Consider the following 27,343-nt stretch of genomic DNA (forward strand, 5'->3'; position numbering starts at 1 on the left):
TGTTTTTCAATGGGATTGCGTCACTCTGCAACGCTTTTGCCAATGAAAAATGGCGTCACAAGCTCTGAATGTCATTTCTTCTTACTTGTTTAACATGTGCTCTTATAATTCCATCAGCACCATCCATATTGAAAGTGTTCCGATTTGTTTCTATGTATTTAGTTTTTTTTTTTTTTTTACAAGACAAGTGAAAAGAGGAAATGCAAGATGTCTGATGCACAACATCACAGGCAGGGGAGCACACGCTTGTGTAGGTGGTGTGCCACCTTCCCAAACCATTGCAATGACAGAAATGCATTCTTAATGTGACTTCTGTAATTCCACCGAATACATGTTGATTCTCATATTGGAAAACAAAAACGCACTATTTGTGAAGCAGTAAGATTTGGATTAGTAAACAGTTAACCAACCATAAGACAAAACATATGCATTACACTTTCGGCACATTTACCATACAGGCTTTTACCGTGAACATGTTTTTAAACCTGCAAGTATTATATGTTCCGAATATTCTCATTTCATATAGGGAAGGAAGGCCATATTGTATTAGAATTGTATGACTATTTATTTTAGAGCTTAGTCTGTAAAAGCGCATAGAGAGAAACGTAGAGAATGCAAGCCGGAGCTCCCCTTTGCATTCTCACCCACATAACCAGGAATTCAAACCCAATGACTTCCGCAGTGACATTGTGCCGGGAGCAGAGATTGGTTGCAGGTGCCGGCATTTCCATTCACACGGTAAGCTCATTGGCTATAGTTGTTATCTGTGCACACATTGGTTGGAGGCTGGGATGAGCCAGCACTCCACGCAGACGATGGTCCTCGAAGGGCCCCGACTGCTAATGCCATCCTTCCACTTTCAACCCGAAAGTGCAGAAACACTCCTGCTGCAGACGAAGAATCCTGCCCGGGGCAGGTGAAGGCAGACACGGGTATGTGTAGCCGCAAGCTGCCATGGCTCTTTACCCAGAAGAGAACTGTGGGGGGGGGGGGGCGGGGACTGCTGCATCTTAATGACCATCCATTTGTGAATAAAGGATTTGCTCTTGAATATGGTAGACACTCCACATGTGGCAGATCTATGCCAGCAGAAGGGCATTTGTGCTTAGAGATATTCTTTTTCGGAATCATGGCACTCACAGTATGCAATGTTTTTGTTGACTTCAAATGCACTTGTCGCTCATGGGGGGGGGGGGTGCACAACGCCTTTGTGAAAAGGGCCCAATTTTCGATATAATAATTCACTGCTAATTTTTAACCCACAGTCTGAAAAATGATTATAGCTAAGTTTTCCATAATTACCCCAGCCAACTGAAGATATTAAATTATGAAATGTGATATGACTGACGTCTCTGCGCATAATGGGCCTGATTTACTAAGCGTTTTTTTCAATGGGATTACACTACTGTAACATGATTTTGCAAATCAGGCCTAATGTGTTGTCACTTATTGAATGTACCAGATGGATATGTATAAACACATTACACAATTTGATAAAAATGTAAGACTTTTGTAGGTACACAAGTAAATAATTTTGAATGCTTCCAGTCAGAAACACTAAATAATCATATAAGCATATAAGGTACATTTGAATGAAAATAAGGCACACTAGCTTGCTGGTGAATGTAAGCTAGCATCTTTAATCAGAACCATCACGGGGTCTTCACAATAAGTCGTATTCTAATTTCCTCGGGTGTTGCTAATCCTGCTGTTGCACTGGAAGTAGCACATCCGAGCCCCCACTTAGCATCCTTTCCTTTTAGGGTAGCCTGTTAGTGGACCGCTATTTGCTAGTGTAGGGTAATCCTGTCATGCATTATTCTGGCCCGGGATTCATCATTTAGTCAAGTACGAGGCTAGAGTGGTAAAAACATCGCAAGAGAAAGAGGTTTTCAAACTGCAGATCCCAGGTTCAAATCTTGGTTCTCTTAACAAATCCAGTCATTTGTTTTAAATTCAAAAGGGGTAATACCAAGTAGAGTAACAATTATTGGATTAGTAACAGTTTAAAGATCTGTGCATACGTTTTTCTAAGCTATGTTTTTATATATACATGCATATATCATGACAGGAATGCATGTTTCACTGTTTGTTCAAACTTGTAGTTTCCAACATATCCCTATTGTGACTATACTATCATACACTTGATAACATCGGTGTGATGATAGCGGGACACTAAATAACCCCACCAGGATACTACATGGCAACAGTGGATCTTGTGACAATGACACTTTTGTCTCACTGACTTCACTGTCACCTTCAGTTGCTAATCTGTATCCTCAGCCGCAAAGCAGCAGCTGTGACATCAGGATGGTTGCTCAACAATAAATAATATGTTGGATAGCAACAGAAGCACACACGAGTTTCTTAGCACACAGGCATCCATGGATAGGTGGGGGTGGGGGTGGAGAAGGGGGAGCAGGAGTATGACGGCCAGCTATTCTTTACCATATATTATATAATGTTCCAGGTAGGCTAGTGCAGCAGGGTAACATGATTACTGTTGAAATATCAGCACACTTGATAATAGTCAGAATGTGCCTTTTCTTGTTTTACTAAATCTGATTTATGTTGGCCTTTCTAAAGATGCAACTGAAAACATTATATTCGTAGCATCTGTAGCATTGTGTATGGTGACACAAGCTGTCCTTAATTGACACATGGAGATCTGTATTGACCTCCCCTCAGCCAATCAGAATGCTTGGAGTGCTGTCAATAACTATTGCTATTGACTACTTTCTTAACATTCTGGACCCCAGATTTACAAAAAAAACATTTACACGGGCACAATCCCAATGACAGAAACACGTTTGTAAACCAGGCCCTCGTTCTCCAGAAGCAGACAAGGAAACAGCAGTGCACATTCCAGACAAGATTCTTCTCAACAAGACACTTTGGGCTCGATTTACCAAAGCGTTTCACAGCGGCGCAATCCCATCGAAAAATGCTTTGTAAATCAGGCCCTCTGGCAGGACTTTTTTTTTTTGCTGCAACATGTCATTTAGCACACAACAGAGAAAGCTAAAACATTGGAAAATGCTTTCACCTTCATATAGAGAAACCGTTTACTTTTACATGACATCCCATGTATGCTCCTGGTAAACCTGTTCCATGTCAGCCAAGTTGCAATTAAAATGCTTAACTTATGCAGACAAGCACGTTATTTGAATACTACTAAAACCAACTGCATTTAATTTACTAACTCGATTTATCTGTTTAATTTAAAATTGTTTTACTTTACTATCAAAACATGCGTTACTACTACCACCATGTGCTAAACGCCTTTTAGACCTTGGGGGGTGTATTTATCGCTTGTGATAATGACCCTTCCCCAACTTGTGGCCCTCAGCAAAAGCTTGGTGACAGGTTATTGTATCGGGATAATTGCCCCTCCCGCGGGTCCAAAATGCTTTAGTATATTTCTCCAGGAACTTAAACAACGTAATCACATCTTCTGGTTTATGAGCAAATAACATATCGGGTGAAACTATTAGGGGGTAATTCATAGATTATTTGCGCCGAAAAAAACTGGATTTGTGTGCCATTCTGCCCGCAAATCTCCATTTCTTAAACAGGGATTTGCGGGCAGAATGGCGCACAAATCCTGTTTTTTTCGGTGTAAATAATCCATGAATTAGCCCCTTAGGGTATAATGTATGTTACAGTGTTTAGAATTATTTTAATATTGATTGCTCGCCCTCTTCTTCCTCTTTCTCATTTTGTTATGTATACTTACCACTCTCTCTCTCTTCTCTCACACTCTCTATTGTTTATTGCTAGTAAGTGTTAATTACATGTGTTTGTGTAAATCGTTAAATGCAGTTTGATTTTGGTATTGGAGTTAATTGTTGGTTCTTAGGTTTGTTGCGCAATATCACAATCATTACAAGAGTATGCTTTGAAAATCTCAGATGTTTTTAAATGTCCAAATCAAAGAAGATTTCAATTCTCATCCATTTTATTTGCAAAGTAATTTCATGGTTATTTGAAAAGTAATTTCATGAGGCTTTCTTCTGGACACCAGCATTGATTAAAACCAATGTTTGCACCACGTACCATACAGTGTAATGCTTTGAAAGAAAGTCTGAAGTATACTCATTTGAAGGTTGCTCTCATATGCATTAACATCATTGGTAGATATAAAAACATCAACACATCCCCAATACCTCCCCAAATCTAAATGTCTGTATCTTGTTTTTTCTGCCAATGAAATATTGTAAAACTGTCATTATTACAACATAAGATCTCAGCAATAGGCAAACATATATTTATTTGATTGTAGAAAACATCATCTGCAGAACAGCTGTTTCCAGCACTGATGATAGAATCTCAGGTTATCAATACTTATTATCCATGACCTCCACGTATTGAAGGGGTAGAAAAACACAACTATAAATTCCGGGATTTGCAGCAATGTCATATAAATGGCTGAGCGTTTTTATTTTTCATGGCATAGGGAGAAGTTGTCTGAAGGATACAATACAAATCACAACACGTTAGGCCAGATTTACAAAACATGGGGAAAATCCCTTAGAATGTTTTTTTGTTGTAAATCAGGCCCTTTGACACTGGAATAATTGATGCCAGATACAATATTCTCTTTGCATTGGATGTATGTATAACTTTACATTGTTTATTGTACAGGAAAGAAAGGCATAATCATTACACTTCTAAGACTTTGTTTTTTAAAATGACTTGGTGGAAATGATGTTATGTGTTTGGTTGACTTTCCCATTTGGAATAGAGGGAGTAGATAGAATATCATTTGTGTTTCACTGGATGAGAAATCAAGTGGGGCGCCTTACAAATGATACTGAGAACACCCCCAGTCGTGTTATCAGATTCAGTTTCCTTTAACAGGTTCCATGTGAACCCCCACGTATCTAACTTCAATCTGCTTACCACTCTCCCCTCCATCCCCTCCCGTTTCTGAAATGAGATTTAAATGGTGGCAAAAGTTACATGCAGTTTAAAGTGGAGCAGCAAACAGCTGAGCAGAGAGGAAGCATATGGCAATGATTTATTTTCTGAAAAGAGAAACAGCAGATGTTACAGACAATTATGACAATGCGCACTCGTATTCATTTGTATCATCGATTGACAATATCAGAAAAAAATTCACTCGGATTGTATATCATTTGTCTGTATGTGGTTGCTTTTGCAAGGTAATAGCACCTGGAATAACATGATGACCCAATAAAAAAAAATGTTCTCTTTTAGATTCGAAGTAAAGAGATTACGAGTTGTTCCTGTTTTCTCTTTCTCTGCATAACAATAAATTGACAATGTGTTTATGTACAGTGCCATTACTGAACAGAATCTTGCCAGCACAAGGAAACCATCAATTTTCTAAGGAATCCTGATATGGATGGAAATATTGCTTCATGGGAACACAACAGTCTCTTATGCATTTCTCAATTATCCATCCATCCATTGATCCATCCATCCATGCAATTTTTGGCAGTTGTTTGCAAACTTTAATTCACAGTAATGTTGAGCCACTCGTGAATTAGTTCCCATCATTCACTGTCTTGACACCATACCGTGAATGACAGAGTTTAACCAATAGCATGTTTGGAATCGTCTCAAAATAAATTGGCAAATGTGTCCCTTAGCATTACATTATCTTCCGGGGGAATAATGCACGTAGCTCTCTATGCAATTAGCTGCCCTATTGCAGCAGAAATGTAACAGCTAGCCTATTTTCTAAGTCTTTATGCATGTACGAAGAGTCTGCAAATTGTACACATTCCATGTGAATAACTCCCAGGTGTAAGCATTGCCTTGCAAAGAACAGCTGTGCAGTTTCAAACAAGAACACAATCTTTAACCCTTTTGAATGAACATCTTCTGCGTAACATACAGACACTATTCTATCTATTATTTGTACGTAAGTTGTACCCATACAGCAGGCTTCCACATGCCACAGGCTACTGAAACCAGCGGAGAAGACCTTGTTTGTGGTGTGCATGTGAAGAACTGAGGGGGCGAGGAACGCTATGTGCCTGGCTAGTATCTAGCACCGTAAAGAGTTTACCCCGGCACATCTTACACAGCATTCATTATTCAGGTCACCTTCCCCTACCAACACATCTGCCTATTTCAATGAAATGAACCCTAAACCCTCATTTACTTGAGCAATGGAGTGTTTCTCAGTGGACTTCACTTGGACAGTAAAGCCTACTGCCTGCACCAGGTGACTACACACAAACCTACCTGCGCTCTTAACACGTGAGCAATCCTGCAAGCAGTAAAACATACACCTCGTGTATTGTGTGCACGTGATTACATGCCTCTCTAGGCCCAGGTCAAGTTACATTACCAGGCGAGACAAAGGAGTGGGATTAAAGCTTCAGTGCCTTCTCTTGGAAATACTTTGCACACTTATTTGTACTCTGATTTGAAGATACTCCGATGCAGGTCAAAGGAGAGGAAAGAACACACTGCAGGTCCCTCCTTTACTCCCACTCTAGGCACCCCTACCCCCAAACACATAACTCGAATGAGCACATTTCTTCTACATGCATCTTGCCTTTATCAGGATCACTCTTGGATGATACCTCAAAGTGGGGGAGCACAGCACCCCTTAACCAGTCCCAGTCAGTGTGATCTAATCTGGCTGCATAGTGGCTTGAAACGAGCATTGCTTCGACATGCCAGTAAATGAGACACATGCACTTCTGAGCACACACTCTTCACCCTTTAGGTTTCAGTAAAAGGTTTGGCTTTACTCACGAACACAACAGCAGAGGCATACACTGTGAATCAGCGTGTGTCTATAGTAAGTAAACCATTAGCACATCCACAAAGACCAAAATGAGACGTTCCCGGGCTCAACCATGTATGGTTAAAAAAAGCCTTACTACTTCTGTTTAGGACGAGATGTGCCTAGCATAGGGCAGGGCCCAGCAACATTTGGCTTTCTAAATGTTTTGGACTACAACTCCCATAAACCCATGCCATCATTGCTAACGATGCAGGATCATTGAAGCTTGGCATAGCGGACTCGTATAAAAGCGCATCATTGTGCCAGGGGGAGTATTAATAACAATACAAATAACCATAGGACAGGCCAAAATAGTTAACAAGTGGCTCATCCTGAAATCAATTAATCAAACTCAAAATTAATGTGGGTTTACTGTAGAAGGGGGAGGAAATCACAAGCCTATTTAATTTATTTAGTGGTTGCTTACATTGCGTCCATTAACAACACAATCAGCACGTTTGCAAAAAAACATTCCTCAGGCTACATGTTAAGTGTGCTGCTTTGTTAATTTATGTTTGCAGCTGAGCTATTTCTATCTTTTACGACAGATTATCTGTAAAGGGAGTTACGAGTGCCCTAAAGAAGTCAGAGGTGAGAGGGTCGTGGCAGGAGGTCTGCACAGGGAAGCTCGTGTTTAACGACATGAGCCAAGTCACGCTATAATGCCCAGCCTTTGTATTAATTTGTGTAGGGGCCCTGGCACCCTAATGATGTTTGCCTGCAGGGTGGGGCTGAAAGGTGTCTGGACTGGATGGGGCTAGAGGAGGGGTAGCGAGTTTAGCTTCCCACAGCAAAGGGTATAGGAGCTATTGCGCTCCAGATAATGAAAGTCTTTCATTTTGCCTGCACCATATATTTGAGTAGCGGTTCGGAAAGGCCCTGTGCTCAATATTTAGAAGAAATGGAAGGGCCGGTCCTGAGAGGCAGCCTTGACTGGCCCATTTAAGCACTGGCTAGAGTGATGCCTTGGAGGAAGACATGTTTGTATTTAGTGTGCTAAGTAACTGATTAGTAGAGGTGTACCGAAATTCGGTTTTGAGTAAGTATTTGGCTGAAGTCTCTCTGAAAATGAGGTATTCGGCTTTGGCCGAATAATTAATTTTTACTCGAAGCCGAATAGTTTCCTCTCATATATATCAAGTACTGCTTTGACTGTGCCTGGTATCCTTCATGCCTGAGATATTTATCCTTTAAAAGGATGATTAAACAGGTAACCACTCAACGCTGAACTGCAGAGCCATGGAAGCTGAATGGGTCATCGTGCAGAGGCAGCAATGCACGGGTAACCCCTCACTTCACTGGAGTCGGCACTAAGCAATGCCCGAGCAAAGTGGCACACACACTGCACAGCCAGCCGGGCACCCAAGATGCCTGGAGTGGACGGCGAATTCTCGAAAGGAAAATGCAAAAGAGCAATATATATTCCATTTGAACAAAGCCCATGCTTTTTTTTTAAAAAAAAACAGAACGCACCACAATTATCAACACAGGTGAAGTAATCAGGATACATGGGGGCAAGGAGCTCTGTTTGTTGAAATAGTCCTGTACACGGAGGCTGGGGAACAAAGGAATATGCGTAATAGATGCACTCTGCGTAGATCTGCGGAAGCTCTCTGACATATTGCCTCTCCGTGTGTCCTGGCACCACGTCTCCACGGGACTCGACATTTGCATGCAAGGAATAGATGTATGTGTGACTTTATCCAACACAGGGTTTAAGAACGCAGTGGGCGCACCTGAGGTGCTCTTTAAAAACTAATGCCTGCCCCAGTGCTCTGGGGGCAACCACAGCATTGTACATTTAGGCAGTATTTCTTGGCCTCGCAGTCGTTCGATCGGATTCTGAAGTTTTAAGAACTTCTCAAAATAATTGATTTGCGCACATTAATGAGCACGGAAACACCATATTTGATGATTTTACGTATTCTATTCGGGGGAAAAAATGTAAATAGACTAGAAACATTTCTTGTTGAGACCAGAAACGTTTTACTGCAGCAGTGAGTGAAACGGTTGACGTTGTGCAATAACCCCAAAAAGAAATCTATTTTAAATATTCAGCAAAAAAAGAAGACAATTCGGAAACGTGTGGGTTTCAAAGAACAAAAAAAAGGGAAAGCAGCCATCAAAGTGGAGGATTTGGTTTTGCGTTGGAAAGCATCAGTTATTCCTGCAGGATGGAACGTCTGTAATCTCGCAGGGGGTTGAAGCAGGTATCTGAGACTCGAGATCACTACCTGTTTCTGGCAGGTGCAGCCAACTCCGTCTACAATCGTACATGAAAGCAAGTCACATCTGCAATATTCTTCCAGTGCAACAGGACACTTCAATATATACACAATAAAAGAAGTGGCACTTGCTTCAAAAAGATTCAGGGTAAGGAAACATTTGGAGAACTTGAACGCCATGATATCATAGCCACATACAAGGGGTAAAAACTGTGCCACTTAGAACCAGTTTTAGAAGTTTTCCCCACTCAGTAACACAGAAAGCATGACCTTAGCATCCCAAAAGGCTTGTATTCAGTAGCACCTCAACAGGCAGCAAGGTGCTAATTGATGTAATGGCTCATTTTCTGTTTCAGTGCCTCAGTGGAGCCTAAAGGCTAAAGATTGGCTGGCCCATATGGAACATTTCCATGCACGAGTAGACACATCCCAGTTTCCCTCACAGTGACTGCATACATGCATACTATACTTTTGGGCTAATCTTATTAATTGGGCCTTGACCAACATGTGCCACCTATGAATGCACAAAAATACAAACGGTGCTGTTATTGACCAGTTTATCTGATAATGTATTGCTTTCATGGTTTACACAAACATCTTCCACAGACAACAATGGGCCCGATTCATAGAATATTTGCCTGGTTCAAAGTGAATTTGCACAGCTGAAAAGTGACTTTGCACTGCTGACACAAACCCTGATTCATGGAACAGTGCAAAGTGTATTTTGCTCAGCATAAGTTCCATGATGCAGGGTTTGTGTCAGCAGTGAACTCACTTTTCAGCAGTGCAAATTCACTTCGAACCAGGCAAATATTCCATGAATCGGGCCCAGAAAGCGTACTCCCTGTTATGCAAGCTGTGTGATACAGGATTGAAGGTACATTTTTCTTTTTGTTTTGTTCAGCCTTTAGCACCCACACACTCTCACTCGTGGATGCTAAAGACTGCATGGTGGAGGAAAGGTGAGCAAGGGAGGCACAGGGTGAGGGGAACGCGCTACTGGCGAGCCTCGAGCACCATCTTTTAACAGCAAATTCAGCCCATGTTACAAACTCTGACTGGCTAGTGGTTCCACCCAGGGTGCAAATATTTCATTCTGCTTGTTGTGAAGTGCATTTTATAATTGTTTTTAGTTGTTTATTGTTATTTCTTTGTTTGAAAGGATCTACGTTATAACAACGTATTTTTTAATTACAAATTCCAAAACTTCGATTTCTTTTTTCTCGAATTTACATACATTTCCTTGAAAATATTGCGGGAGGAGGCCCCCGGAACCCCCTTACATATTCCACTTTAAATATGGCCCCAAGCCCATCATTAGAATGTTGTATTGTATGCATAATGTTGTTTTACTTATGTAACTGACCCTGACATTTACGGTTGCAATCAGCATTTAGATTATAGGTTACTTTACTGAAAACTGCGTACACCTTTGTGTATACAAATATAAGCATGATTAAGACTGTTAGACACTTACCAAAGAGGCTTGAAGCTCTATTTTCTTTCTGATGACTTAAAGACATTACCCAAACCCTCTTTTTTGTTGCTGAAAATGAGCTTTGTTCGCTTGGGGCTAGAACATGTAAAATGTATTCCATACACTCTTGCAGAAGCCCGCAGCCAAAGACCGCTGCATCTGCCAACACGCTCTGCAAAGTGAAGGGTCGCATATTTCGTGCTGGCACATACACGGCATTGTGTGCCAGATAAGAACTCCAACACAGCACAGTGTGCCAAGCATTGCAGAACTCCCCGATACTATGCAGAAGGGCTGCAGGGTTCCAACACGAGAGTGCAATCTTGATATCCACTCTTTCACTGTGCTGTGTCCTAGCGTTGTCCCCCCACGGAAGACACCCATATCGAAATTACGCTTATTAGACCACTCTGCCTGAGCTCAAACAACATTATATATATATTTTTAATAGTCTCATTTAATTTGGATGTTGGCATCTATTAAAAATGAAATATTAGAATCATTTTGGAATTTCAACATTGTCTAATTATACATTTCATATGATAAACAGAAACATTATCCTGCCAGAAAAAGCGTAGGCCGGACCATTTTTCTTTTTTAAATTCTATAAAATGCATTATTAGCCAATGGTCTTTGCACAATATAAGTAGATGTTTCGATTTATATTAATAGAAGCATCTATTTGAAATAACAAAATACAAAAAAAGAAGTATGATCAATAGACTCTCAATAGCAACACAAACACTGTGTACAAAGGGGGAAGTTGCATAGGATTCCAGTTATAGCATTACCAATATAAATTACCTCGTTTTTCAAGCTGTATAGTTTAAAATGAAATGATCCGCCATTTCATTGATATAGTTCGTTTTCATGTGGGAAAGCCTTATGTAAAAGAGCAAAAGGTACCTAACACAGACGTCCTTTGAAATACTGAAATTCAACATGCACCTTCATACTCAATGTGAGATTGTTTTTGATTAAATATTTGAGGCAATTGGCATCATTTACAGATCTACGTGATTTTACTGAACCGAAAAGCTCGACTCCCAAATGTCAGTTTTTTTCTCTCCAATTCTGCACAAATATATATGTGGGGGGAGACCCCCCATAGCCCCCCACCTTACCCCTATACATGTTTTATTCACTTTACCCCCCCACATATATATATGTGAAAATTTGGGGGTCGAACTTTTGGGAGTAGGTAATTTTGTACAATACCTCATTTACTACTATTCTTCACATGATATAACCTTTAAGGTCTGCTCGAGATGACCACATGTCACTTGAACTCTTTGGGCCCCTAGTTATAAAAAACATGCTGAGCTCGAAGATTCTGCGGCTGCGCGAAGGTTGCGCAGTACAAATGTATTGCGAGGAGAGCTGCTTCACAAATGAAAGTCTGTGCAGAATCAAATGATGCAAATGAAATTCAGTGGCGCCGAGCACGCCCACAACACACACACAACGTACAACCAGATATCACTGTGGAAACGTATTGCATTGCGATGGAAAGCGCTAAATAGGCGATTGCGTGACATTTCCTGACAAACATGCACTCCAAAGCCCGCTTCCTGCAAATCATGCACCCCAAATCCACATTACACTTAGACCCATTGGAATGCTCGACCACCCCCCCCCCTTGCCCCCACCCTAGCACAGCAGAATCGTGGAACTATCAGGAGATTCTGAGAAGCAGACCTTAGATTCCTTGTGTGGGGTATAAGGGATCAATTTGCCCTGAAACAATTCTGCACCGGCATGATGATAAGCACAATGAGCAGTGCAGAAAATCTTAAATTTCACGCGGCTGCTAACCAGGAGCCAGTGCAACTGCCAAAGAAGGTCCTGGGAGTGAGCCAAGTGGTTAGCTCATAGGGCGAGCATGGCTACAGCATTTGCAATAGTTGCAGCCTCTGGATTAGAAAGGCTGGTTGCCCGAGGTAGATGCCCTTGCAATAGTCTATTGATCCTAAAATGGAGTGATTGAGTGTGGTCAGGGGTCCACAATGAGTCTGCACAGTGAAGCACACAATAATTCAATTTAGGCACGCAAGTGCAAAAATACTCTATTTATTATGGGAAATGAAATAAGATCGTGGTAATATCACACAATACTCAATTATGAAACATATGTACAGTTACCTTTAGGTTTGTAGGAATGCATACAATAACATGGACAACTAAAAGAAGGTTAAGTAAGTAGTGATGCAGTAGAATGAAACATGGACAACTAAAAGAAGGTTAAGTAAGTAGTGATGCAGTGGAATGAAACCAGTTCATTAGAATTAGGCCTTAACTTTATAAATCCAATCCCTATGATGTATGGGGCCTTGTGCTCAAAAGCCACAAAGCTTCTTTTTAGGAGAGGGCACAGAGGTAGGAAGAGCTCTTGATGTGGTGACAATGTTCCGGAAGATGTTCAGCAAGTTACAGGCAAGTAAAATATTATTTCTATCTTTCAGATAGCAGCTTTTAGATCTGACGATCAAAAGACAATGGAATGGAATAACCAAAGTTTATTCTTTTTTATTAAACATTTTATTTATATACTGTGCCATTCACAACAAATATAATTGGCATATGGTCACATACTAAAAGTACCCCAACATATACATATACTATACATCATTGACATGTACCTGAAATTGGACTTGTAAACAAGGGAGGATGTCATTTCAATACAATTACCAACAAAGAAAGAGCACTGACATTATCTTCTCCCACCTTAGCAAGTCGAAATTGCCATATAAATAGTTCCAATTATGTATATCAACTATTGAAGACAAAATTATGTGACTGTGTATCTGCTAACCAGCATCTCAAGTTACACCAAATGTCTCTGAGTTTAGCTGCCGGGAGAACCATTTCACAATATAGCTTCTCGGATTCACTGGCTTTTTACCAGTTCAAGCATCCACCGGTTTTCTTTTGGTGCAGTCTTATCCATCCATCTCAAAGCTATGCATTTTTGGGCTAGGAGCAATGCAAGCACAATACATTTACCAAGAAGTAATGGTTGCAGCGGAGGAAGACTCAAGAGACATACTAAAGGGCATTCTACATCGCCACTGTCAGTAATGGCCGCAAGTGTGTCAGTGATATTGCCTACAATTCTGAGATCCTGGGACATGTTCATGTCATATGTACAAAGTCAGCCTCAAGTCGCTTACACCCAGGGCATGCCCCAGACACTGCAGGATGAAACTTCTTTACCTTGAAAGGATTGTAAGGGTGCAGAAGTAAGACTCAGGCACAAGGGTGGCATGACTTTGGGTATAAACATTTATTAATGGAAAAAGTGTTGGGAAAATGCCTCTGTATCCCTAAAGCTAAGAAGGGGTTCGCCTGCCACAAAGAAAACTAGTGAAATTGTCAGGAAGTCTAAAACTAAAAGGCCTATCACTGTTGTGTCTCAAAACCTGCTTCTATCCCTAACACTAATAATCAAAAGAAACTGGAAGGATGATCTCTCCTCAAAGTGAAAAGCGTTCTTTGTGTTTTCAACCAACAGAAAAGTTTCCTGTCTCTCTGGTGACAAAAGGTGATGCAAAACAATGTACCAAAATGCAAAGTTCCAACACAAGGGTTATGTTCCTTTCCCCTAAAGTTCTACTTATCTTATGCTGATTCCTTGAGGGCTTCTGATCCCCTTTTATCCCTTTCCAGTTAAGTGTCACTTGGAAATTCACAAGGGATTTCATCTTGTCTTCACACTTCATTATCCTACTAACTTGGCACAGTTAGCTACCAAGTGTAGGATCCCTTCTTTCAGTTCCTTTATTCTTCTCTTAAATTCTCAACCTCAATTTATTTTTATTTTTTATTTGGCATTATTATGGTTTCCAATTTGAAAACCGTTCACCAAAAAGAAATGTACAAATTCATTATTATCATATAAAACAGTCGAAACAAGAAACATGAATTTTGTAAGAAAACAATCAAGACTAATTAAAATTAGTACAAAATTAAGATGCAAGATCTGCCTAATTTTTATTTTTTATTTTTTTATTTATAGTTACAAAGTAACTTTTACAAAAAGAGATTTTTTGATTACAGCCATAATAGTGCAAACATAGGCATAATATAGACATTTCATTACATTTTTTAGTTACAACCTACAGAAGACAATTACTAACATTAGTTTCCAACCTTATTACTTAATGACAGTTTAAAACATGTTTAAAAAACCTAAAACGTTATAATTCATCCTAATAATAAAATCATTTTGGAAGATATAAAAAATACATAGATTCCTGTGAATAATGAAATGTATCTACAGTTTAACTAAATTCATTGTTTCAGATTTTTCCCCAGGACCTGGATTTCCCAGAAGGCTAATACGGGACTTTATTCTTGTTGTAGTTGCAGATGATTTTGTGATGTTTCTCACGTCACAACACACTTTCAAGAACCTTACGACCGCAATCTGTAGAGTCACCCTTTCCCCATGAAACATGTCACACCACAGGAGCTCCAGATCAACTCGCTCAGTATTTGGCACATACTTACTAAAGTACCCGATACGCTCTTTTCTGAGCCCATCACATATCGTCAACCAGTGGCACAATGATTACACGTTATCTTTTTGTTTGCAAAACTTACAAACGGAATATCCCTTGGGATTGCCATTCCTGATATCCAAAATTTCCCCTGTATCTAACACATCTCATAAAGATCTGTCTCCAGTCTTTATTCGGGAATTTGAGTAGGTATCGAGCAAGTTCGCCCATCTTTTTATGGATATTTACGATTTGGTAATAAAGTTTTGTCTTCTGAATCTCATCAACAGTATGGTTCCAATCTGCGTGTGCTAGCAATAATTTTACTTTCAGAGGATTGTTGATAAAGAGGTCTCTTGAGACTCCCAGATTGTCAAGTGCGCTGTTGGCTTCCTCCATCAGATCCTTCAGATAGATTGAGGACGGATCACCATTCTTAATGCCCCTTCCCAGAATGTTGTAAAGTGTGCATTCGTGGCTCGTCATCAATTTACGGTATAAGCAGAGTCTTCTCCATTCAAGAATGCACCTCAAAGAGTGAAGACCTAGCTCATACCTAATTGCCCCTATAGGGATACATTTAGGAAGACAGCTTACCATGGATCTAACTATCTTGGATTCATATTTTCCAACCTCGTTTCTACACCAAAAGGGTAACAGCTCCAGTCCATAACAGAACTGTGCTACGATTTTGCTATTGTATAGCCGAATATTAGGTAAGAGGGAAAACTTGCCGTATTTCAAGTCAATTTTACGAAGTTGGACTATCATATTTCTGGTTTTGACCTCCAAATAGTCCCTTAAATGTGCTTTTTTTAAATTTCCAAATATAGGATAACCAAGGTATTTGAAAGAGGAGCACCTTGAGAGTTTTTCATGGTTTAGAAACCACGAAAAGTGTTTAGAATTTTTCTTGTTAGAGAGACATATGATTACCGTCTTGGTGAAGTTGATTTTGAGGGCGTTTTGGTGAGTATATTTATGAAAAGCTGATAGAAGTCGCTGGAGGCCGATCGGGGTGTGGTCAGATAGGGTAACATCATCGGCATATGCCATCCACATTAGTTTACTGCCTTCAATTTTGGGTGAGAAAACATTGAGATTTCCAAAGTTGTTCCCCAAATCTGAAAAATAAAGATTAAATAGGGTAGGAGCATATATGCACCCTTGCCTGAGCCCATTTGTGACCTGAATCTCCTGGGTTAGAGTTCCATCGGCACTGAGTCGGACTTTCAGTTTGGAGTTCTCATGCATGTAATAGAGAATTGATAGCAACGAGGGGGGCATTCCCAAACGGTCTAATTTGGCCCACAAAATTGACCTGTCTACAAGATCGAATGCAGCGGTCAGGTCAATAGATGCGACATAAATGGATGGATTTCCAGGAGTCCATGCAGTATTTTGTAAGATGTTAATTATTAGGCCTCCTGCATCAGTCCCTACATTTTTCCTGAAACTGAATTGGTAAGATGATAACATTTTAAATTTATCAATCCACGTCTGGATGTGTTCAAGGACAATTCCTGTAAAGATTTTTGAGTCGACATCTAAAAGGGCTATGGGCCTGTAGCTAGATGGGGCAGTCCTGTCCCCTTTTTTGTAAATCGGAATAATGTAAGACATTTTCCAACTGGTTGGAAGGGTCCTCGTAAGTAAAACATCTTTAAATAATAGAAATAACATTTTTGCCCACAGTGTAGGGTTGTCCTTCATAACATTATTACTAAGCCGATTAGGCCCCGGGGCCCTAGAGGATGAGCTTCTCATAATTCTATTTTCCACATCTTTGACCCCAAATATGATGTTCCATTTACAATATAGGATGGAGGATTCCAAATTCCAGTTGGAATAGAGTATAATACTCCAAAATGTCCTTTCCATTTCTCTGCGCTTACACAAGTAGTTAATGCTTTGGTCTGTGTGTATCCCGGCTTATTGATTAGTGTCCAGAACCTGCGGGAGTTCACTTCCTTAAGTGAGGTCAGCATATCTATTGCGTCCTCCTGATATAACTTGGCACGCAAGCATCTGGCTTTTATTTTCCAGTTATTTTTAACATGGTTAGGTCCCTCCAATCCATTTTTACTAAGCCTTGTTTATAACAGCTTAGTAGGCTTAGTAGGCCGCGTATTTCGCGATTTCAGGTTTTTTTAAGACGCTGCATCTCTTCCGAGAAAGCATGTTTGTGCTAATTGTCCAGCTAAATAATGATCCTAGATGTGTATCAGTTCTTTTACACTCAAATAGTCTTGTTGTTTTGTAACACAATTACTTCCAGTCTTTTCTTAATTAAAAGTAAAAATGTTGCCACGGCTAGTATAAGATGTGTTTGTCCACCGTCAATTATCATCCACCAACAGTCCTCTGTACATCTGCCACGATATTTCCTCAAAATTTCACCCATCTGCAACTCTTTTTCCGCCGATGGCTCAGAACAACTCAAGAGCAGATGTTGAATGGATTCATTCTCATTTTCCTGATGGCATAATCTACAGCTGCAGCTGGGTAGAGTATTTGGACCTTTTCTCTCACTCATCTGCAGATTCGAAGGAAATAAATTCAGGCGCAGGCATAAATATTGCATCCTTAAGAACGGGTTTGGAAACATGTTTATATATCGTGGTACTGCGTTCGATTTCTGGGGTATATGCCACAACTCTTCATAATGTTTATATTCATATAAAGATTCTAGCTTCTCTATCCAGTCATTTTCATACAATTATTATTTTTTTGTCGATCAAGTTCTCGGAGTAGAGCTTCTGATGTTTCATTCATATTCTTTAATGACCTCAGGCAAATGCTTTCCCATTCTTTCAAAAGCTTCTCACTCGAGTCCTGTAGATCCTTTCCATAGAGCTATTGCTGTAAGGAATGTTAGAGCTAGCTCTCTTCGCTGATAACCATAGGAGTGCTCGTTGGCAGACCTAATGCAGTTTTCCAAAATAGGCCTTCGACCTGTAGCCAAATCCACTCTGGCAGTATGAGTTATGTCTCCGCCCCATATGTCAAAATGGGCGTGACTTTCATTCTAAAGTATTGCACCAGTGGAGTCAGCCAATAACGGCAATATTTTTTTAGTAAAATTCTTCCTTGGGCTGCTAAGTTTTTGGCCTTTTTCCATAATGACTTTAGGTGCCTCACATCCGCCTTTGTTAATGCATACTCCCAAATAGGTGAATTCTTTTACAATCTCAGTTTGTTTCCCCTTAAGTGTCCATGGGTAGGTCTTTTTTCCTCTCATGCCGTTTCCTTTTCTAAAAATCATAATTCTTGATTTTGCTGGATTTATTGTTAATTGATTTTCCTCCAAGAACTTCTGAATAGAGTTTAGCCGATGCTGCAGCCCTATCGAGGTCTGCTCAATTACCACAATGTCATTGGCATATAAGAGTCTACCGACTGTCGTCTTGCCGATTTTTGGAGGAAATGTATGTGTATCCCACAAGGCAGAGTCAATATCAGCTAAAAATGAATTGAAACGTTCTTGTTTTAGGCCTACCTTTATTGGAATTGCATCTGTGAGAGTTCCCAGTCTATGTAGTCTAACCCTAATAGTTATTTCCTGATGGAGATCTCTGATTTTATTTAGAATTTGTTTCAGGCATTTCCATCTCTCAAGTTTTCCCATAGCAGGTTTCTCTTGATGGATTCGAATGCCTTTGAGAGGTCAATAAATGGCATATATGTGTAAATACCTTTTTTTGCATTGACTTAGCTTTTAGCAAATTGATCAGAAAGATATTTAGTGGCGTGCCAATACCCTTCATGAACCAAAGATCTAAGTGGCCTGCTGCCATTCGCCATTTTGCAAAAGTTTTTAGTGGTATTTATCCAAAGATTTTGCCCACCACGTCCAATAAGCCAATTGTCCGGTAGTTATCCAGATTCAATCTTAGCCCTTTTTTAAAAATGGGGACCACCACCGCCGATTTCCAAGATAGTGGGACTTTTGATTTTATCAATATCCCTTCATAGAGGTGATGCAAAAGCGTGGGCCACAGTTTAGGATTTATTTTCACCTCCAGGTTAGATAAACCGTCAGGGCCTACTGCTCTCGAGTTCTTCAAACCTTTGATCATTTTCTTGATCTACTCTATATCTATGTCTAGGTCTGAATTATTCTCATCCTACTTTGTTTTTTCTGATGTAATACAATTTGTTTCTAAAGGTAACTCCTTTTCCTGCTGTTGCATTCCATTAAAATGGTTTTGCCATTCAGAGGATGAAATTGGAGTTGTCATTAATGCATCTTGTGGTGCATTAAGTTGATTGATTATAGTCCATGTTGCCGTAGAGTTCTTTGTTAAGATTGTGGCTAACATTACTTGGGCATCGTGGTTTATCACCAATTTTTTTTGTGGTGTTTCAACCAATTGTGATACCTGTGCTTTAACTTGTGGATTTTCTTAGAGGCTTCCCCCACATTACCTTTTTTCCAACGTTGGATGTTCTTCTTAAGCTGCTTTTTCTTGATTGATATCACTTACTTGCTATATCGGTGGTAAAACTGCGGTTTTCTAGGATTACTTTGTACCTTAGTCACACATTTCTGGAAGAACAGAAGATAATTGATTCTTGGATGTTCTTCAATGTCCTGCATATTAGTAATTGCCTTAAACAGACGGTGGGAGAGATCCGGCAATTTGTTAGCACTGATATATAATCGACTTATTCCTGGATTTACTTGGATCTTATGCACATACTTCTTTAATTCTACTGAAGCAAGTGCATGACCCATTAATTTAAGTTGACTGTGATCACTCCTTCGACTTATGACTACCTCCAATGTTTTTAGTAGTGCCGACATATTTGAGGAGGCACATATATAATCCAGTAGTTGATTGCTAGACGCCCTTCTCCATGTTGGTTTGGTCAGAACATCTCCTTTCAAAATACCATTTAAAATCAAGCAATCTCTTGACTGGAGCATTTTTCTCCAGGCAATTCCCCGTGTGTCTTTAAGTTTTGCAGAATCAGATTCTTCCAGAATTGGTTCATTGTTTGTATCTATGCAGGTACAATTCAGCAATTCAGATTGCCCACTAGTATTATCAAAGGGTCACTCCATTTCAACCGCTCCTCATCTATTAGCTTTGCAATATCATCAACCATGTTATTATTTCTTTGATCTGCTGGATTCCAATAAATATTTATCACGAAAAGTATTCGATTTTCATTCTGCCCACAATTTGTGATTTTCATTGTGGCCACCTGAACAAATGGAGTTGGACAATAAGTATACATCAGGGACCAACCCAGACTGTTTTTCACCGCCATTAGCAGCCCACTTTTGGGGTGGCCCAATTGGTTTTTGATTGCCGGGTTCAATACTACCCAATACCCTTCTATCAAGGGGACCTCAGTGAACCACACCTCTTGAAGGCAAACAATGTCTGCTTTCCCATGATTACTTCCATCATCCAAAAAAAGATGTAATGACCCTTTAGTATTCCAATTTATGAGGGTCCATTCAGTCGGACAAATTTGATCCTATTGCTTATGTAGATTGTTGGCTAAAATGCCCACCAACCATTTCCAATTTGACTCATCACTTTCAAGAGGTGACTTCTGTATGGTGACTCTACTATTTTTATCATCTTTTTTTAAACTTTGTTGAACCCTGGCCTTTCCTTGAGTCTCTGCTGGTTCCTGATGCCTGTCCTCATTTGAGAATGGAACCTTTTCTTGTATTGTACTGTGTTTTTCATCTTTTAACTCAAATCCCAGGAGGCGCAGGTAATGTGCTTCGTCCAAAATATGTTGCTTGGCTAATCTTGACACAAGATGAATAGTTACTTTGTCCATACGTTGATTGTCGGAAAACTCTATAAATGAGAACTCCTGCGAAGATACCGAACAAAGTGACGGGACCTGGTGTAACAGCCTAAGAACACTGTCCTGTTGAGCACCAGCCCATCATCGCTAGGTGATATTCGCGCCAATGAGTGTTTTAAACCCTCATTTGCCTCCACTATTTTTTCTTGCTGGAATTTCAATTTAGGTTTGACTGGAAGCAATAGATTCAATTTTATCTTCAGGACGACCTAATCAGTTTTGATCTTCTCAGCGTCCCCATCCTCCTCCAATGAGGGAGTACGCCTTATCTTGTTTTCTTTAGCTACTCTTGAGGCGTCATGAAGACCCGACGGCATCATCACCTTCTTTGCTGCCTCTACCTTCTTTTCAGTTTTTCTTGGTATCTTGGCTCAGAGCATATCTTTTGTCCGAGAGTTTTTTTAAATTCTTGTTCAGAGCTCTTGAATATGATTCAGCAATTGCTTCATCCTTTTCCGATGTATCCTCTCCTGAATCCTCTATCAATGAGGTTTCAATTATAACACTGTCATCCATTGAGGAACTTTCGTCCTCCGTGATACTATAAGTCGACATATCCATCAAGTCAATCTCACTTGTCGAACGCCTCGGCTCTTTCACCGAATTTGAAATCTCATCTGTTTTCCGAATAGTATTTAACAGTGCCGAATTTCCCAGTTTCGGTTGTGGGAGCTGGCCAGACCTTACGATTGTCACCGAAATATTTCTTATGAAGGATTTGCTACTGTTTAAGTTAGTATTTTTTACTAACAGTAGATTTTTCGATTTCTTTGAGGTCTTATTTTACAGTGTTTGTTTGTTTTGCTACCTCAACTGACTCAGTTGGACTCAAGGAGGTCTTTTTTTCTTGCAGATTTCCAGCTGCTTTTTGTATGAAGATTTTACATATTTTTTGGTTTGTAGTGCTGTGTTCTATAGTTCTCGTTTCCACAGCTCCATATCTCTGGCTGTAAAAGGGGGGCCTGAGTGTTGTCCTACCCAAATGGCCCCTTATTTGTTTGTCCATAGATGTCTGAGTTTCAGGAGCCGTCACCAGAATGTTCATAGCACACCCCATCTCTCCATATTGATTTTCCGACTCCCTTATGCTTGGAATTCAGATGGTGAGCCCTTGTCGACTTGGGTGCTCCTCCAACGTCAAGGGGGCCTTGTCAGAGCTCTGGTGGCTGTCTTCTTTTGTCAAGTCCAAACATCCTCTTACACCATTTTGAGGTCTCAGTTTTAAAGGATCCATTTGGCTAACCTTATCCACTGGACCAGCTCCAAATCCCAACGAGGCACTTAAGTGTCTTCGCTGAGGTTTCTCCTTGATTAAGGGGTCGCAAAGGTCATGTAAGAGTTGTGGTACGCCCACTGCACTATTCTCCAGATTCTGTTCTGTCGCCGTGACAAAGCCTTCTATAAATATCATTTTACTATGTAGCATGGCGAGCACCGTAGTGTGATCTTTTAGGGTGCCCTCCATGGCCTCATGAAGCTTCATGAAGGGGGCTAAGATAGCTGTCAGCGTAGCCACTGTGTGAAAAGCTATCTCATTAGTGTCTATAGAAGGCTTTTCCACTGGTTCTGGAGGTTGTTGCTTTTCTTGTGGGATTTCCTTTCCCATTTTTTCCTCGCCTGTCTCAGAGGCCTTATCCTTTCTATCACCGGCATGTTCTGCTAATCGTAATGTTTGGGTACTTTGCTCATTGCAACCAATTTTACTGCATCTGGTTGGACTATTTGCTTCTTGTGATAGAGTTTTCTTTTGAAAGACCCAATTATGATGGCTCTCAGCCTCTATATTTAACAAGGTCTCCTGTAGGATTTGATCCAAAATGTCCAAACTGGCCACCACTTTACTGGAAGCATGTTGGCCCTAAGTTGTAAATGGATGCGACTTATTGTTAAAGAGAAAACAGTGCCCCCTAAAGTTGTCACCAAAGGACAAATTCGGGGTCACCCATTTTTTGTTCCCCCTGGAAATACCATGCTGTATTAGATTTGTATGCTTTTCGAGTCTGATTGTGCCCATTCTTTGCTCCTTCGTGTGTTCCCCTGCCAGGTCCAGTGAACTAGTCACTGTATCTATTGACCAACGGTGGCGATTTTGTGAATAGTTATCCCAATCTTCACAGAATATCGGGGTTTCTTGCTGAGATGTTGAATTTAAGGTACAATTTGTCTCTCTGACAATTTTAGCATTGTGTTCTAAACTGCATTTCCTTTTCAACGCCAGTCTCGTATCAATCTTAGGATCAGTCTTTGCCGCTTTCAAGACTTCCGCTGAGCGTTTTAAATCACTAAAAGTACCACAAGAGGGAGTTGTGGTAAAATCCAACTCAGGGCACATAGCCTCTCTGTTATTCCCTGAATCGGGCATTATTCTTGAAGTTAGTTCTTGGATGGGTCCAACCCTAGATGATGGCATGTGCAAATCTCTGCAGTTAACGCAGGCACAAAGCTTGACTGCAGACCGCCGTTGTAGTTCAGTGTCAATTTGAATCTCCGGGGCAGTGTCTTATAGTAAATTTCCCACCCCCCCTCCCTTCATCACTTGTACGTAGGTCAATGTCTACGATGATGTTGAATGGACAGGCTTGCTGTATCAGTGTTATCAACTCATTAGGAAGGGTTTACACTTCTAAATTAGTATGGCCAAAAGTGACTGAACTTTCTTTTTCTCCCACACCTAAAGCTTATGAAATGTAATTTCTTGATTGTACCAACAATATTTCTTTAGCTTTTATATCTTCACTATCAAATGCATCTTCCTTCTGCACTGGGATAACCTGTCCCCCTTATTCTCAATATCTTATTTCAGTGTGGGTTCGAGGGTTGCACTGTAGCGTGGTGTCCATCTGGTTCACTCTCCTGCAAGCATACCACTCTTTCCGCTTTGCTTCTCTTTCATTCAAGGTCCCATACCCTCTTAATCTAGACATCCAATTTGGGTGCGGATTCCAGACTTGCACTGTTGTGTTGTATCCACTTGTTTCAGTCTCCTGACAAGTATACAACTCTTCCTCATTGATCTCTGGGTCCCAGACCCTCTCCGTCCAGCTTCTATGGGCACCTAGTGGCTTCCCTCGACTTCCAGAACCTCCTGGGCAACCTGTTTACCTGTTACCTACCTTCTCACAGGTATCAGCGGTTCCCGGTTTGCTGCGTTCCTTTGCGAGACCCCTGTAGCATTTGGGTATCCACCGGGGTCTGCAGAGGCTCTGCAGTCTTCCGATGGTTACCAGCTGTGCGTTATCTCTCTCTCATGCTTTGCCGGAGCCTGGGGTGCTCAGAGGATTTACTCAGTAGCATTTTTAGTAGTCCTCTCATGCGGAGCACCTTCGGCTTTGCTCCTTCTTCCGGTTTCTGCTCCCCATCTGTCTCGTGTCAGCTGCTCCCGTGAACGGCTCCCGCTGGTCCTCCTCAGAGGACCACTTTCTCCTCCCCACGTCCCAGTGGACCCACGTTCAAACTCCTGTGTGGGATTTGTCAAGGGATTTGACCCATGTTGAATCAATAGACTGGGTAGATGTGGGGATAAGCTGTCGCCGCCCACATTCACGCCAGAATCCAGGAGAACCGCGCAGTTTGCGCACACCAAAATGGTCACCTAATCTGCCACCCACCAGTGCAAAGAAAGATGGTTGTGTTCGAAATCCGTTTTTATTGATGTCAAAAAGTTGCTAAAATCATGGGTACAAGACCACTCTACTGAAATGCATTAATTCAAGACAGATCCCAAAAATGGGTGCAGTACCAGCTTTGTCCACAAACCGGCGCTAGCGGTCTAAACTCTGACAGGAGAACTGCAACTTCAGAAGCTAATCAGCCACCTGAGACAGCTGGAAACTTCAAAGGCCCGCTGGTTAATTAAAACTCTTAACCACCTGCTGTTCCCAGAGACAATCTGATTGCATTAACGGGCCAAGAGGCTGGGAAACCTTCTCACCTCAGAGACCCACACAACAGCCCAGGAAATCACAGGTTCATGCTAACCAAATGCAGAGTGGCCCCCTGGCCTGCTGACCTCAGCCGACACAATAGACTCTTGCAATTGAATGGGGTATGTTGATTTTCAGTGTGGACTGTAAACAGAGCCCTGCCTGGGAGAGGAGAGACATGTGGTACTCCCAAGTTTCTGGGGGTGGACTCAGACACTTTTGTGGAATCATATTGCAGCAAATATATGTTTAAGTTAAATGCTTCTAAAATATTGTATTAAGCTCACAAAAATGTGCAATTTGGAGAACCTTAATCTAAGAAATGTACCCACAATTCAAGACTTGATTCAACTTTGTACCATGTTCTGAGGCAAAACCCCGCTATTTATTGATATTACAGACACTGGGTTTATGCTAGAGACCTAGTAAATTACTGGAATGTGTGTAGAAGGAGGGTGTACATTTGTGTAATTTTTCTATACAGATTTAACATTGGTAAACCAACTAAAAACGAAAATAAGTTGTCATTTTTGAATGCAAGCCCCCAGGAAGATCAGAGTTGAACAAGCATGGACCATAAGTAATCTGTAATATGTACATGTAATGTCAAACAACTGTATATCTGGGAAGTATGTGTAGTTATGAAAAATGATTTTCAAAGCAAAAGTAAAGGGGCGTTCTTCAATAATAATAAATGGCTGACATCACTCTGACACTCCATTTCCTTTTCCAATCAAGAAAGAGAGGAGGAACTGGCCAATGATAAGTTGAGAGGGTTGGGCATGCAGAATTAGCCGACCCACCCACTTTCGAAATACATAAAAAGAGCCACTGGAAGCCAGATAGGGACTTTCTTTTTCACTTTCTGCAGAGCATTTTGACAGACAACTCCACATCCTGATTTCAGACTTCACATCCAGAAACTCCAAGAACTCTAGAATCCAACAGCTGAACTCCTATCAGCAGGCCTTCAAAACCTAGCAACCAAACCAAACTATTCAGACAGCCGGGCTGAGCTGTCTGATTCTGGCTAAACCCTGTGCCAGAAACACCCAGAAAGCAGAACTGTACCCGGAACCAGAGACCAGACCGCCGTGCAGTGCCAAGAACTTTTGTCAGAACCAGAGATCCAGACCGCTGTGCAGCGCCGCTAGCAGAGCTGACCCAGATCGCTGTGAGCAGAACCAGGCAGAGATCGTCCATGGCGAGAGAACCGCCAGGAGTCCAGTCCAACCGGTTGACCCGATCCGTGACGAAGTCGCATTCCTGTCCAAAATCTAGTGTGAGTACCCAGCTAGCACTGTGCCACAACCAATCTCTTAGTTTAAAATAATCTAATCCAAACTATTTTAACCTATTAGAACTGCCTCCTAGAATCGTGTCATTCTGTCATCTTTAAAACTGAAAACTGTCATCTGTCATTCTGAAACTGTGATTTCATTTCTGAAAAACTACCTTCACAAAATCGTCCGTATCTCCGGAACCGTTTGTGCTAGGAGCGAGTTTTGTGAATTTGACAACAGAACACATTAGCTCTATCTAGAGGGGAGAGGAGAATTTAAGTTTGAAAAAGGGGGTGAGTGTACTGAAGCTGGGTTATACCACATTCTCTGCTCATGGTCATCCTCAATCCTATAGAGGGACTCCTTCCCTATGTGATCCCGCTCAAGCACAACCCCTCGGGGGACGCACTGCCTTGGCCCATGAGAAAGCTCCCCCCCCAGGGGAGAGGGGACGACATCCCCAGATTCGTCACAGGAGTGTAATACTTTTGGTATTGCAACGTTCAGTTTTTATAATGGAGATAGATGAACCTCGATTCGAAAACATATTTCATCTCATTGGCTCTTATCAATAGTGCAAGGTCCCACTGTGCTTTAACCGTCGTACTTCCAGTATTTAAGTTAGGTACAGCCAGCACATATAATGAGGAGATAGGCTTAGATGTCATGCTCGCCATCTGCAGGTATCTCACAATGGGGCTGCTTTTAGAATCTTCTGGTATACAGGGATTATTAGCCTTCAATTCCCCCTTAATATGTAAATAAAGCAACGTGTCAGCCATGGGATTGGACAACTGTTCATGGAACGTATCCAAAGTAATCAACTGTCTGTCATCCAAAAGGTCCTCAAATCTGAATAGCCTGCCCCAATGTAGATTATGCATGATGCCTCTGTCCATAGTGAACGGATTCCCTGCTGTGTTGTCCAAAAAAGGTTGTGGTGTATATGGGGGTACAGGATGCATTTCTTATGTAATTTCAGTGATGCCCATCTAGTGCTCTCAACCAGGTCTAGCAAGGTGCAGCTACAAGCAGACATTTTGGTAGGGATAGTTTGCAGAGCGAGTGGGTGAGCAATCATATTTTGTAACCTAATGCATTGAGGTATCAGGGCGGGGGCCATACTAGTAAACGCTGTGATGAAGCATGCAAGCCCAGGCATAGATATCAAAGTTGGGACCATTCAGCCCTCTCTTACAGTAACGTCAGTGTGTTTCGCTTAATACGTGGCGTCTTCCCAGCCCAAGCAAAATCGGTGAAAACCAATCTTGTTTTACTGAAGAATGAGGTGGTTAGATGGATAGGGATGTTTGCGAATAAATATAGGAATTTTGG

The sequence above is a fragment of the Ambystoma mexicanum genome, chromosome 1p, assembly GCF_040938575.1.
Source record: "Ambystoma mexicanum isolate Mex_15411 chromosome 1p, UKY_AmexF1_1, whole genome shotgun sequence".
Lineage (NCBI taxonomy): Eukaryota > Metazoa > Chordata > Amphibia > Caudata > Ambystomatidae > Ambystoma > Ambystoma mexicanum.